This window comes from Coenobita brevimanus, chromosome 23 (assembly GCF_032717465.1).
Source record: "Coenobita brevimanus isolate Jiangsu-jjx chromosome 23, ASM3271746v2, whole genome shotgun sequence".
Taxonomy (NCBI): Eukaryota; Metazoa; Arthropoda; class Malacostraca; order Decapoda; family Coenobitidae; genus Coenobita; species Coenobita brevimanus.
In genome coordinates this window covers 15,112,100-15,126,536 of record NC_136976.1, presented here as the reverse complement: position 1 = coordinate 15,126,536, position 14,437 = coordinate 15,112,100, and positions in this window count along the sequence as shown.

The window sequence follows — 14,437 nt, the reverse complement described above, 5'->3', positions numbered from 1 at the left end:
TGTGAGGAGGCAAGGGAGTGAACGGTGCAGGCAGCAGTATAAACTCGTCAATAAGGGTCGACACTCGTGAAGCGCAATTGCATCAAATGAATCTACCACATTCCATTGTTGGCATGTTGTCATCCAGCGGTCCTGACGGAGTATGACGTGAGAATTTTACAATAAATTCATTCATGTGAATTGTTTCTGACTAGTTGGTTTTCATATTCGTCTATATGCATGCCGAGATTCTGAAGATATTTATGGAAGTTTCACCAGACTGGAGTGTGGTAAGTTCACGTATGCGGCTGTTCATTCAAAGCACCATTTTGACAGTTGCACATTCTGTTAGGGGGAGCTAAGAGGTCGAAGACGGAAGGCTGCAGTATTTGTAAATTAGTATGAAACCGTTTGTTGGAAAGAGATAACAGGTGTAAGGAGATGGCAGTAACGCACAGTGATCGGTAAGGTTCGATAGAAAGATGAGTGATGGTCGTCACTCGCATGGTTACATTTTCGGGGGGGGGGGGGGTAGGAAGTAAGAAGCTGGAGAGGGAAAGTGGCAATATATAGTCACCAAGGATCGGTCAAGAGGTCGGTGAGAATCGACGCATATATATAATATTTTGGAGGGATTATCTAAGGCGTACTTGAGGGAAAGTGGCAGTACACAGAGGTAGGTAAGGCTCGGGAAAAGCATCAACAAGGTTCGACTCTAATATGTACAGATGGTAAGGGGCCAGAGGAGTAAGGTAGCAGCACTGTAATGATCAGCAAGGGTCCACGCATATATTATTTTTTTTCTGCTCCCCTCCCCAGGCTCTTACACAAGCCATTATGTAAACACAGTGGGGCGAGACGATGTAATGGAGCCACAAGCCTTATGATGGAGTGGACGACACCCCTACGGTACCACAGGGCTATGGAAAATCGATGGTGTCTGTGGGTGAGAACGGGGAGAATGTGTGGGTGCGGGGAGAATGTATGGGTGTGCGGAGCACATGCCCTGTATGGGTTTGGAGTGAATGTACGGCTGCTGGAAGAATGTATGATTGTTGGGAACAGGTATAGTATGTATGGGTGTAGTGAGTGTGTATGTGTGTTGGAGGAGTGCATGAGCATAGGAGAAAATGTGGGTGTTGGGAACTGTATGGGTTTGGTTTAGTGAGAGCTGTATAGGATTCATTTATTTTTTTATTATTTTTTTTTTTTGCGAGGAAAGTATTGACCGTATATGAAAGAGAATGAAAGTATGGATGCTGAACTAAGTTAGGTTGAAGATTAGACAAAGATTTAAGTGGGGTGTTTGTGTGAATAAGGACTGTGGTGTGAGGACGGACGCTTAGGTAGGACGATGGGTGGGTAAATGGTTTGTTACTTCAAGAGGAGTGGCAGGGATATGTCTGTGTAGGAGGAGTGTATTAGCGTGAACACAGATAAACACCTATAGTCAGGGACAAAATTTCGCTCAATATTCAGCTGCATTTAGGGGACATATCCGTCACTTTCTTCCCTAGCGTGTATTCTCAAACAGAATTATCCATGGGCATTAAAAAAATATATATCAAGCTTCTCTGAGCTTAGCAATAATAACCAGCAGAGAAAGTGAGAAGCATAAATGGCGAAATATTAGGCGAACTCTTATCCCGGCCTTTACAGTTCCAAATAAATGGATTTACCACACTTGCACTATTGGATTGTTGGTTTTCCTTTCATATCTTAATCTTCTGTGCCTAAATACAGACATGTATCGTAGAAGTAGACCGTGAAAGACACTAATATGTACCTAACGAGGAAATAATTAAGAAAACCCACATCTTACTTCACTAGCTTTGCCAAATACAACGAGTTTGACAATGAGAATATGGCAGGTTCAATTCTTTGCAATTGCACTATCGGCAACAAATGTCCTGCGGATTCAAGAAGCTGATTTTTAATGCCCATTGGGCTCTACAGATGATGGAGTAGTTACAGAACTTTTGCTGTCTATTGTACATGAACAAGGAGTGATACGGTAACTTATCTCAAAGCGAAAGTGATTCTAAGTCAGTGACTGAGTGGATTAAAATTAATTTTAAGACATTGAGAGAATGGAGAGAGAGCCTAACGAGGAGAGTGTATGTGAGTGAGATGGAAGGGGAAGGAGAGGGAGGGGGGCCGAAGATGAGATGGACGGATGAAGTGGAGACGTACATGAGAGAGAGAGGGGTGGGGTGAGGTGGGGGAAGGGCACTGAAAAGGCGGAGCACCGTGCGACATGGAGGCGATTTGTTTGTGGCCATCCCATAAGGGATTAAGGCGTCTGGCAATAGATAGATAGACAGATATGGAAATGCCGAACAGTGTACGTAAGAGGACAGACTGAATGAATGAGAGTCACCATGAACCACTGCCTGTATGGGTCATCTGAATGAGAAAGCGCAAACAATGAATGGTTGATAATCATACTATTTGCATGAATATGGTTTTAACTGACCATGCAGATGATGTATGATTATGTCATCATTTTTCTGTTGCTCTAGCTAACGTCAGACAAATATGTTCTGTTGAGAGTGAGCCGTGGACGTCTGAGAGAATTAACAAAGCAGTTATACTATTTTATTCAGTCATACTTCAGACGATTTTCTTCATCTGAGAGAGAATTATAGGAGCAATTGAGAGTTAATGAAGGTGTAATCTCCGTTTCTGATGAACCCCCTCCCCTCAAAAAAGGAAAGAGATTACATAAGCGGCTGTAAGTCTGGATGTGAGAGTCTTCGTCATTGCTACAACGATCAAGCGTGTGAGTGTGATAGAGACTGTTGTGTGGGTGTGATGGGTTTGTGCATGTAATTAGGCTGAGAGTGTACAGAAATGGTTGTGCGGGTGTGACAGAGATGGGTGTGTAAATGGACAGTGATCAGCGCTGGAGATATGACTGCAATGTAAGGTAATGTGGAGGACCGGAAATGAGTGCAGATATGAGAAATGGCATTAATAAAAAAGTAAGGTGTTGCGTTGTGCGTGCGTGTGTGTGTGTGTGTGTGTGTGTGTGTGTGTGTGTGTGTGTGTGTGTGTGTGTGTAATTAACAGACAATAGTGTTCTTCATGTCATGCCTGAAAGTAATGATGTTTATTGTCTATTGTAAAGTGATAAATGTTTTAAGCAGCAGTTAATAATTTATAAAAATCACGTACTTTGTATGAAAAAAAAGGAAAAATGTACACTGCATCGCTTACCACCAGTTCCACAACACATAAGTAGTGTAATTATCGTAATTACTTCAGTCAGGTGACTTACAGTAATTTATTCTGACTACTTCCAGAGCATTTAATTCAACATAAGAAATTGCTCTTGTACTGGATGGGGTGAATGTTATATCTGATGTTATATTTTGAGGTTGGCGTAAAATCGTCTGGGGAAACAAGACAGAGAGAAGGACTTCGTTTTAGGATGCTCTAAGTACCAAAAATAATTCACAAACCTTTTCTTATTCATAGAGATACCATTCGCACCAAAACTCCATTAGAGTCAAAAACACCGCCAAAAAGACAAGCAAAACTAGTCATTGGTGAAGGTTAACGTCTATGGTGACATGTTTCTTTTAGAATTTGCATAAAATACCTTACGAAGACGGCTCCAGAACTCGGGGTGTGGTAACCTGTACTGTTTGGATAACTTGAACGAGCCAATAATGCAAAGCCTCAACATTGATGAAATACATGCGTCTATACATTCATTAAAAGGAAAGAAAACTATTACTTCTTTCGATTCCATTATTTTCAGCTACGGGAGCATTTTACCCAACAGCACATCCCACTCACGGGTGCGATGATGGCAGGTATAGTCAGGGATAAAAGCTCGCCCATTATTCCATTGCATCTACGTCAATTTCCTTCACTTTCCTTTCTGGTGCAACATACCAAAGAGAATTATCTACGGTTGAGAATTGTAGGAAGAGTCTCTCAGCTTAGAAACATTAGCCAGAAGAGGATGATGAGAAGAAGGGAAAAAACTCTCCCCAGCTCTACCTTTCTCCCTCTCCCTCGCCCTCACCCTTTCTCTCTCTGTCATTCTCTCTTTATCCCCCTCCCGTCCTTCCCCCTTTCACTCTTCTCTCCGTCACTCCCTGTTTATCTCTCCGCTCTCTCTCTCTCCTGCTCCCCCTCCCACCCCCTCTCTCTCTCTCTCTGTACCCTCCCCTCTTCCTCCCTCTCTCCCTCTCCTGCAGTGTGCCTCGTCCTCTTAAGGGAGTCAGAATCTCCTGAGAGTCTATTTACAGTCGATGAAGCTTTAAAGATATCATTCCTTCCGCTTTCAGACATTCCCTCCTACTTTCAACCCCCCAATCCCACATCCCTACTTTACCAGAAGTATTCATAAACTTTCCTGAACTTATTTTCTGTATAAGGTCAATGGTTTAAATGCACTTTAATCACAGTACACAGCTACCAAGCACTTCACAAGCAAGCTGTATTGACTGGCAACGTGAAGAATACAGCAAAATAATGTGATTCATGTCAATAAATAACATGTACTGAGATTTGCACTTCATAAAGTTTGAATGATCCCTTTTATGAATAGGGCCCAAGACAGAAACGAACGCCTGATGATGGAATGATTGTAACTGGTAGCGAGCTGGAAGAGGAAGTGGTAGGGGATGTGAAAGTGGGATAAATGTATTAAGGTCGGGACCGTACGCTAAAAGGAGAAGTGAGGAAGAGATGGGAAAGATAAAGGAAAAGGAACAGGATTGGGTGGTAGGGGAGGAGAGGATATGCGAGAGAGGAAGGATAGGAGAAACTGGAAGAAATGAGCGAAATGAGTAAGGGACGAGGAAGGAAAGAAAGTGGGGAGGGGTAAATAAATGGAAAGAGGTGAGAAGGGGCAGGATGTGGAGAAGGATATAAGTATAGAGGAGGGGAAGGTTATAGAGGGGCAGAGGATTATTCATGTGGTGATGGTTATAGAGGTAGGAGGAATATGATGGAGAGGAAGGGTATGGAGGTGAGAAGGGGTGTGGGAGGAAAGAAGTATGGAGGGGAAAGGGGTATGGACGGGCAGGGGTATGGAAGTTGGGAGGGGTATAGTAGGGAAGGGGTATGGAGAAGGGAAGGAATAGAGTAGGGAAGGAGTATTGAGGAGGGGAGGGGTAAAATGTGGAAGGACTATGGAGGAGGGGAGGGGTATACTAGGGAAGGAGTATGAAGGAAGAGAGAGGTATAGTACGAAAGGGGTAAGGAAGAGGAGAAGGGAATAGATATGGGAAAGTGTTTGGAGATGGAGAATAGAATAAAAGGGGAGCAGTATAGGGATGAGGATATATATAGGGGAAATAAGGGGTATATAGAAGTGATGGTGTATGAAGGAGGGAAATAAAATAACGTTTAGTATATCTTCATTGCTCAATCTGAAAATACAGTAAGGTACACATTAGGACGAAGTGATTTACTATGCGGTATTTGCCGGATCCTCTCATGGACCAGACCTAGAAACACCTTTGTCAATGAGCTACTGAGTGAATGGGTTGCTGTATTACTGAGCCTGTTTTCATACCATGCAACTTGTTTTCTGTTGTAAGGTTAGGTAAATTCTGAAATGTTCATAATTTATCGTTTAATTTTCTGAACTGTGCATGGGAGGTTTAGATGTGATAGGTTAATTCTGGAAGAGGGTAAGACCTCCACAGTTTTGCTCTAGGTTGCATGATTTTTAAGGTATTCAGGTTTATAACATTTCATTTTGGTTTCGGTGAGTTTCACTAAATTTGCAAATTTTGTGCAAATGTGGAGCTTGAACTTTGGCGGGATAAGTCTGGTGTGAATTTTTAATCTATATATTAGTGGAAAATAATTTGGTGGAACAATGGTTGGGTATATATAGATAGACAGGTAGAAAGATAGATGAATTAATGAAAAAGCTATATAATGTTAAGTGACTGGGTGGCAGGATATATGAGCAGAGAGATGGATTTATGAACCGTGGTAAAAAGATAGATAAGTGGACTCATGGATAGATAAAGATAAGATGGGAGAGCGGATGGATGAATGGACGGATAAAAACAAGGGTATATGGTTCGCTACAGTATCTGGATGTATATGGCACTAGGTGGGGAGGGACCAAACATCGCCAGATTATCCATTCTCTCCCTTTTCTGACTATGAAGTGAGTCTTAAGTACCTTCTGCCAGGCCCTTGTATTTTTAATACCGTAATAGATGGATGGTCTGAAAGTTGTAAAAACTGATAGATGAGTGGAAAGAGAGACAGACAGATTCGACAGACGACTGAATGGATGAAAGGTTTGACAGATACATGGATAGGTGGGCAGTGGCAGCGGCCAGCAGCTCTGGTACGAGGCCGGGAGGTGACAAATTTAAAGTTCAGTTCCAGGCACCGCCAAATGATGTTAGAATGTCGCAGGAGCCTCAGTGTTAATATTGGTGTCAATAATCTTTTTATGATCGAAACAACTCTGTTGTCTTATTCCAGCAAGTGCTGGACGATATTAAACAACCAAGCTTAGTCATTAGGAGACAGTTGTAATACTGGTATTCGTATCCAGCTATCACCAGACGATATTCAGCTGAGAATGACATGGAAGCCTTAGAGTGAGATATTCTTCGTACAGAATAAGGCACTATTGCCTTACTGACATTATTTAAATAACATTTAGGGGGTACTGATCTTCACCGCCATTTCAGTTGTAGTGTGTTACCTCCTCCATTACGAAGACGTCTTTTGTTAGTTTATCTCTTCACTATCCAAGCAATTTGATTCAGTTTAGGAGGGTGATAAATCAGTGAAGAGATTCATTACGGTTATATCTAACGCATAGTATCTCCTGAACTGAATTAACCCCTAAAGCTCAGGGGTTGTATGATCCTTGCCCTTCCCCTGCGCTGCATTCAGTTTAATAATAATAATAATAATAATAATAATAATAATCCATCCATCCATCCATCCATCCATCATCTAATCCTACGTTGCCCATTAGGAGCGTAGAAGCCCGAGGCTAGGCAAGTTGGTCCTGGCATTTAAGATGAGAGTGACCAGCCTCACTCATCCCTGAGTGGCATTACGTGAGCAATAAACCCCAACCATCCCTTGGATATAAACCTTCACCGGCTCAATCCGATTGGAGCACCGTTATTACCCACTAAACCACCAGGAGCCAAAGTTTGGTTATATGGTTACCATCCAGCGTAGTAAATGGTTTCCTGGTGTACAGGAAACCATTTGGCTTGTCACTCAGTGTAGAGTCACCCACAGGCAGAAGGAAGAGGAAAGAATGAAGGAAAGAAAGACACAAGAGGGAGTGTAAAGTTACCCGCAGGCAGAAGAAAGAGGAAAGAATGAAGGAAAGAAAGACAGTAGAGGATGGATGGAAAGAAGGATTGTGGAGAGGAAAGGGCAGGCACCCGAGAGCAGCACTACATCAAGTGAGTGGATGGTGAGCGCCCCATTTGGCTTGTGAAAGTGGGGCTGCGACAGGGATGTGTGATGTCGCCTTGGTTGTTTAATATTTACATGGATGGTGTTGTAAGGGAGGTGAATGCATTGTTTTAGGTGGTCTGAGTCTGGTAAATGTTGATGGTGGAGAGTGGAATCTGAAGCAGCTGCTGTTTGCAGATGATACTGCACTGGTGACTGATTCAGAGGAGAGATTGAGACATTTGGTAGGTGAGTTTGGAAGGGTGTGTGAAAGGAGGAAATTGAAAGTAAATGAGAATAAGAGTAAGGTGATGAAGTGTACGAGGTTGATAGATGGTAGGGGGATGAATATAGTTTTGAATGGTGAGTTGCTTGAGGAGGTAGATTGTTTTTAAATATCTAGGGTCACATGTTGCTGTGGATGGAAGAATAGATGCAGAAGTGAAGTTTAGAATAAATGAAGTAGGAAAGGTGCTGGGAGGAATGAAAAAAGTGTTTAAATGTCGTTCGCTTAGAATGGATGTAAAGAGAAGGCTGTATGAGGGTGTTGTGGTACCAACTGCATTATATGGGGCTGAAACATGGAATATGGGTGTAGCAGAGAGGAAAAGTTTGAATGTAATGGAGATGAGGTGTCTGAGGAGTATGTGTGGAGTGACGCGTATGGATCGGGTGCGAAATGATGAAGTGCGAAGGAGAACAGGAGTTGTTCGGGAGATGGATGGTAGAGTTGAGCAGAGGGTGTTGCGATAGTTTGGGCATATGGAGAGAATGGATAATGAGCGATTGGTGAAAAAGATAACTAGATCTGATGTGAGAGGTGTAAGGCTGAGAGGAAGACCACGAATAGGATGGATGGACAGTGTTAAGAGAGAGCTGGATGAGAGAGGGATGTCTGTTGAGCAAGGAAGAGTGGCTGTGCGTGACAGAAATAAATGGAGAGAAGTTGTGAATGAATAAGTGATGACGCAGCCCTGAGGAGATATTCTCCCGCATTTGGTCTGATCAGCTAGTCAGGTCAGGTGCGGGTAAGGGGATGGGTCTGTTATGATGTGGCAGGAGTAAACCAGTTCTGCTGTCGGGCCCTGCTGCGGATGTCACTGATTGCATTGCGCAGTTGACCCTTGTGCGGTGTGGTGCCGTGAGGATCTGTCCGTTCTCCCCTCTGGGGCTAAGATGTGAATGAATGTGTTTGAATGGATGAGTAAATGGAGAGAGTGTCGTCCTGTCTCGGCTACCTCCCTTTCCTTGGGGGAAGCAGCCTAGGTATATAGATAGATAGATTATTATTATTATTATTATTATTATTATTATTTATCACACCTACTTCCTTCTAGCATTCATTTTATAAAACCTCACATCAGTATTCCTACGCGACCTCCTACACTGAAAAAAAAAAAAAGACTCTTTACCAGATCTAATCATCTTCCTCCGTTCCTTATATTCCAATTTAACACCCTTACTCCTTTCTTGGCTATTCTTCCCCTCCTCCCATGCTCACCCCTACTCTGACCCTAGTTTGTATTATATCCCTGATCTCGCCCTCCTCTCTACTCTGTTCCCTTTGTAAACAACCCTTTCGCTCCCACCAGAACTTCTTTTCTTTCCCTCGTCGCCACACCCTTACATTGACCCAGTATCGTACCTCAAATAAAGGAGAGAAAAAATATTATCTCCCAGATCCCGTATTTATCTATTTCCCTTATTCCTAATCATTGCCCGTACTCCTTTCAAAACTGTTTTCTTTACTCCCCACATAGCTACCCTAATTCCCAGTACCCATCTCGAATAAAGGTAGGCCTACTGTACCTCTCTCCCAGCTCTTTTCCTCCATACCCTGCATTTCTCTTCCCTCTTCCCTCCACCCAATCGTCACAAATCCTCTTTATCCCATTAACATCCCCTCGTCCCATATACCCGTTCTTCCAGCCCTAACTCTTCGCCCTTCCAACCTCTAATGGTTCGCATTAACCCTCTTACACTCGTTTTCTACCCCAGAGGTTCGATACCATCCTTATTCTCATCAGTCCTCCCCCCTTCCCTTCATCTCCTCACACACACTTACCACCACTCCTATACCACACATTCCCTGATATATATATATATATATATATATATATATATATATATATATATATATATATATATATATATATATATATATATAGATAGATAGATAGATAGATAGATGGATAGATAGATAGATAGATTTATATATATAGATAGATAGATATAGATATAGATATAGATATTATATATATATATATATATATATATATATATATATATATATATATATATATATATATATATATATATATATTGCCGGACTCCATAATCCTGTAAGGGTGGCCATTTGACTCTGAGTTATTTGTTTTACGGTGAGGAGCAATAACCCTTCACCAACCCACTTGCTGACACGTAGGGAGCACGTATGTTTTGGTTACATGGTTACCACCCAGCGTTGTAAATGGTTTCTTGGCTTACAGGAAACTATTTGGCTTGTCACTCAATGTAAAGTCATCTGTAAAGGAAAGAAAGGCAGTAAGAAGTGACAGGAATGATGGAAGAAATAGGGAGAGAGGAGGGCAGGCACAGAAAAAGAATGATAAAGGCTAAGGAAGAAGTAGGCAGCACTACATCAAGTGAGTGGATGATGGTCGCCACCACCGACCACTAAAAAGTAAATAAATTAACCACAATCTGACATATGTTCCTAAAACTGAAATTAAATATAAAAAATCCGACTTTTTGACCCTTGCAGTATTTTATACCAGTTCTTATTCCGCTCAAATATGTACCCCTCCTCACATCCCTACACACCACGCCTACCATAACCTCTCCCTCAAAAAAAAAAAAAAAAAAAAAAAAAATCTTCCAGACCTTTTTCTCTTCCTCTCCCTCAGACTTTACCGTCTTTTCCTTCTCTTCTGTATCATCAACTCTTGTTCCTCTCAAACCCTTCTCAATCCCCTCATCTTCACACACCAAACTACCTTAAACAGAAAAAAAGAACTTTCTCTCTCCAAAACAGACACCGCCGCTCTTCCCTCTCCTCCATCCTCTCCGGTAATGGCTCTGGTATTTTCATTTCTCGCCAGCCCCACCAGCTCCTCATCTCCAGACCGTTCCTCGCTGGTGACTCATTTCCCTCTATCTGATTTTTCCTCTACTTTTGTTTTCATTTCCCCCTATATTTCTTATGACAATCTGCTTTATCGGGTTCATGTGCTTATTCACTCCATGCTTCTGTGTTTGGTGCTTATGCTTTCACTGTATTTGTCTGTGTCTGTGCCAGCGTTTGTATATATCTATGTGAATGTCTTATTTCTTCCTACATTTCATTCCTCTTGTAGCTGTTTATGCGGTCATTTCCTCCTTCATATACTGTATTAGGAATTCTGCCTTGCCAAGTCTATGCTGCTCTTGGTTATTCATTCATTTTCTGTATCAGTGTCTGTGCCATTCTAGTCTGCGTCTGCGATCTGCTTTCGTGCCAGTGTATTATATTTCCTACATTATAGGTTTCCTCTCATGTTTGTCTATGTTTCCGTATTCGCTTACATATATAACAGAATTCTGCTATATCTGGCCACCACGCTTGTATGCTCATTCATTCTGGGAATCTGTGCGTCTGCCTGACTGCCTGTATATCTGCTTGTGTGTATGTGGGTCCGGCAGCTTGCATGCCTGCCTGTCAGTCTGTTTCTACCGGCCTGTCTGCCTGCCAGGCTCTCTCTCTCTCTCTCTCTCTCTCTCTCTCTCTCTCTCTCTCTCTCTCTCTCTCTCTCTCTCTCTCTCTTCGAATGGTTAGAGATTTCGTCTGCTGTCTAAAATGATGCAATTCTGATCTCAGACTGAAGCAGGAAACAGTTACTTGAATATCGCCAAAACAAGCTAAAATGTTCTTCCACAACACCTAATAACATTTCACGAACAGAACACCGCTAATACAAACAGCAATTCTCACTGAGACAGGCCTAGCAGCTATTTAATACTGATAGAGGATATTAGTGTTAGAGTGGTGACATGGGAAAGGGTGCGTACACAGGAATATCGCTAGGCCTCTTACTACTTACCGCAGGTCGAGTAGTACACATAAAGAATTATCTTCCTTCCTCTTCATTCCTTTTCTTCCCTCATCTTCTCCATTCATTCATTCATTACTGCAACCCCCGCCTCTCTCTCTCTCTCTCTCTCTCTCTCTCTCTCTCTCTCTCTCTCTCTCTCTCTCTCTCTCTCTCTCTCTCTCTCTCCATATCTTGCTTCCCGTATCCCTTTCCCCTCATACCTCTCTCCCTCCATCCTCCCTACTCAATAATTTCCCCTCACCGCCTCACTCCCTGACACATGATCTAGACAAACTCATCCATGTATTGTCCGACGAACTCCCGCGACAGTAAAACATGACCTGGCTCTCACTGTTACGACCGCAGCTATCTTGCGTAATCTTGCACAGAACGAGAGAGAGAGAGAAAACTTTCCATCCTTCTGCCACTTAGCATATGTCACCCACAGTCTTGAATTACAATGTATGTTTGCTTTGCAAATCTTAATGTATTCGGTTCCCGAAAGAAGAGGCAGGCATCCAGAATACGCTGTCATGATATTTCAGAATAGTCCCAGAGTTCCTGTTATTTGTGTACGTTTGGTAACGTACAGTAGGTCATTACTGTTCTACGCAGTATTCTATGCCCACACAGTTATCATCACTGCTGTTGCAAACACTTTTAGTTCCTTACAAGTATCACCACCAACATGTAAAATTATATTTCACAATCTTTCTTTATCATATGCATCATAATTTACCTTGCAGTAAAGTGTTCCCAGCCTGTACAACCACCATCATTACTGTCACAATCATTATCTTATTTGTTCTCGTCAGAGTACTTAACAGTCACTCTTTATCACCATAACTGTATGGAGGATTTTATTATACTTTTTTCCATCATCTTCACTCTAATATACCACAATAAGTTATTCCCTTCCCACACAACTACTGTCAGTACTGTCGCAAATATCATTACATTCGACAACACAATAGTTATCAATTTATCTTCATCACTGCCACCAATACCATAGTAAGGATTTTACTCCCATTCTTCCTCTGTTATCTCCATCCTAGTATAAGAACCTCAGAATAGAAGCCGAATCAGTTCCCCACCAACTTTAGGATTTCATGTTAACCCTTTCATGATTGGACAAGTCTATTATTGTAATGCAGCTGCGACCAGGCGATTAAATTCAGCTGAGAGAGTGTCCTAGGAGACTGAAAGATTTACTCTCCGTACCATTAACCCGTTCATGGTTGGGGCAAGTGTAGTATTGTACTCCAGCTATCGCAAGACGATTTTATTCGTGTGAAGGAGATATAAGATCCTGAGTGTTAAAACTGTTAAATAAGCGCTGTACTGCACACTGTATAGACGAAAATATCCACAAAGATAAGGTGCAATAACCAAGGACCTATCATCATCATCATCATCATCATCATCATCATCACCTTCTCCTTCACCATACGCCTCTACATTGCCAGTATATTACACACGCGGTATCGACCACTGCCACTGCAAGAGACATTAATAATCCTATCGTAATTACACTGCCACTACCACTCCTACTGTCACCAATATCCCTCTATCACCACTTTCTAACGGACTGTCATCACCACCACCACTACTCTCACATTAATACTGCTCTCAATACAATTACCATCTCACTCTCACGACTAGTGCTCATTCAGTTATCACCACTCCCACTTATCTGTAACCATTATCTTTCTTACTATCACCACTAAAATTCATCTTGCCATTAATATTATCAGTTTTACTCTCACCGCTAACACATTCCCCAAATCATTATTACAACATACTTTATGACCTCAAGTATTTCAGTAAACTGAGTGTCATACTTAACAGTGCCAAAACTCAATCTGATTATGAGGTCTACCCCACCACTATCACACTACTAAGTCTCTACCAGATCTACCACATCGCAACCACACTACCAAGTCTACTAAATCTTAACCACACTACCAAAGCTGCCACAAGCCAACCACATTGCCAAGTTTGTACCACATTCCGATCAATCCTCTAAGTCGATACCACATCCCAACCACACGATCAAGTATCCCATATTGCAACCACACCACCTAGTCAACCACATCAAAACCACACTCCCAAGATTTTCACAAACTCTAAAGACAATAACTTCCTACAGTAATCTTCCCTACTATTGCTTCGTTACTAATTACGTGAGTTCAGCAGCAAGTCCTGTGATACCCAACACATGAGCACTTATCCCACAGATCACCATTAATGATTCCTTTATATCATACTGGTCATCCACTCACAATAACTAATACCATTACCCCATTCGTCAAACCTCTAAAGACGACAAAAACTCTTAATCTTTTATTCCTGCTATCACCAGGCCATTTATTCAGCGTCGGAGTGGCCTCGTGTTGGCTAAAATCTCAGATGTCCTCATTTCGTCTTTAAGCAGGACAAAATTCTTAACTTTTATTTATTTATTTATCTGAATGCGAGCGATCCTTATTCTTCATCTTAAGGGTGACCTCTTTTCGTCAGGGGGTTATAAAAAGTCTTCGGTAACCCTTTAACTAGGAAAAAATTCTGAACTAATGTTTCTCGTTGTAGCCCGATAATATTATCCTGCTTACGATGTCTCTTGCCTAAGAATTATCCACCATTACTACCATCAACACTTCCATATTCTCCACGCCTAACCCCCCGCCATAAAGACTGCCATAATTTCCTGTCATCACCACCAGCACAGTTACAATCTTACTAACACAACACCATCACCACTGTCTCCACCATCAAAATTGCCACTGTCGCTGCTGCTACCACCCTTTCCACTGTTTCCCACCACCACCACTATTATCACGATCATCTACCACCATACCATAACGATTGTCCCGTACTACCATCACTCCCAACACTACATCTTAACACCACCACTATTACCACCATCTAGTACCACCACTATTGCCAACACTTCTAGACACCACCACTATTATCAC